Below are 1,829 nucleotides of genomic sequence, written 5' to 3' on the forward strand. Positions count from 1 at the left end.
GCATAATTCCCTCTCTAAGGAAGAGTGGTGTAAATCGCACTTATGCACATATGAAGATGAGATAAAAGAATGCGTAGCACCAGAATCAAATAACACAACATCAGGGTTAGATCCATCCACTGTAAGATTTTCTACCCTACTATCATTTCTTCACATGTGTCCCTATATTCCTAAGTTTTTTTTTAAATTTATTTATTTATTTTTAATTATTATTATTTATTATTATATTTATTATGATTCTGTTATAATGTCCCTAGTGATCTTTAACCTATGCTCTGATACCAATAAATCTGTCACGCCCCGAACCCGGGGCCCGGGGCGCGAGCAGACGCCGCGCACCTGCAGGGCGGACCCCGCAGGCGCGCAAGGCAGATAAATCAGATCAACCATCAATAGCTAAACAAAGATAAATTCCAGTTTCCATATCAAATGTCCATAAATATATACACATGTCAAAAGGAAAGTCAATGTCTACTAGCTAAATACATCATGATCACTCCGTCCCATAATCCCTATAATCACATGTCATCACCTGAAGAAAAAAAATGTAAATAATAGGAGTGAGCTAACAGCTCAGTAGGCGACATCATGCAATAAAGTCATCATATAACATGTCATAATGCATATAAAAGCAGCTAAACTCATAAATCCAAAAATCCACACAATAATCTGTAAACCCGATCCGAGACTCAAAATATCTCAACCGCATGACTACGGCCACATCACCCAGTGGCATGGTTACACCGAAGTGCCAATACAACTCTCCGAAGAGCCGCTCCACTGAGCCAACGCACCACTGTGCCGCACCCCCTGGTGCCAATCTCACGCTCCGCAGAGCCAACGCACCACTGTGCCGCACCCCCTGGTGCCAATCTCACGCTCCACTGAGCCGCTCCGCAGAGCAAAACGCACCCCTGTGCCGCCACTATTCTATCACCGGTGGTCACGGTGTCGGAACCAGTTCCTCAGTACAAGTCGACAGGGCCAACGTATCATCCCATTGGCGGGGTCTAGACTATAGTCACGCGGTCTTTAAAAATCAATAAATAAATTTTCCACATCGTGAATTTCCAAATCAAAGTCATGAACATGCTCCCAATAATAAGTCACATAACAGTTTATAAAAAAAAATAAATATTTAATTCTAATTCTAACACATAATGCCAAGAATAAATCATAACATCAAGATATGCAAGATACATGTTATAATTCGATTTAAAAGCAATAAGTCACCTACCTGGGTTCGCTTAAAAGATCCCTGCCACAGATATCACGAACCCCTGATTAAACATAAATATTAATTATTTAATTAATTAAGAAACATAATTTAAACTAATTTCAACCCCTTAAACTCCTAAGTTCATAAATCCAAGAATGGGCCCCCAAGATCAAACATATACCCTAAAATCAGAATCCTTTAGACCCAAGTCAATTGTGGCCCAAAACAGATTAGGCCCAATTGAACCAAACCGGATAACAGGTTCATATCAAATTTCGGGCCCAACCCAAACCAGTCCACAGTTCCAATTTGGCCCGACTCAGCCCAACACAGACCCCCAACCCAATCCAGACCAGGTCTGATCAGACCATAACAAAACCCATTCACTTAAACTCAGACCCAACCCAATTCAAGAAATGGGTGGAACCGGTACACGGTCTGATCCACACTACCCAACTCAAGTTTAAGCTAAATCCCATGGTTCAATCAGATCAGGGTCTGTTGTGTCTGGTTTGAGACCCAAATAGGCACGGAAATCAAAGCAAGGTATACGCCCAGGAAGAAGAAAGAAGAAAAGAATAAGAAGAAGAAGAAGAAGAAGAAGAAGAAG

General features: G+C 41.3%; 1 long non-coding RNA gene across 1 annotated transcript; it reads right to left on the reverse strand.

Annotated features, from left to right (window-relative positions):
• Nucleotides 1–247: 247 nt before the first annotated feature.
• On the reverse strand, nucleotides 248–1,333 carry LOC113463007. The gene is made up of 2 exons (XR_003386503.2): nucleotides 1,238–1,333; nucleotides 248–532 (listed from the first exon to the last, which is right to left on the reverse strand). It is a non-coding gene; the product is annotated as an uncharacterized LOC113463007 (long non-coding RNA).
• Nucleotides 1,334–1,829: the final 496 nt, after the last annotated feature.

Source organism: Phoenix dactylifera, chromosome 3 (genome assembly GCF_009389715.1).
Source record: "Phoenix dactylifera cultivar Barhee BC4 chromosome 3, palm_55x_up_171113_PBpolish2nd_filt_p, whole genome shotgun sequence".
Taxonomy (NCBI): domain Eukaryota; kingdom Viridiplantae; phylum Streptophyta; class Magnoliopsida; order Arecales; family Arecaceae; genus Phoenix; species Phoenix dactylifera.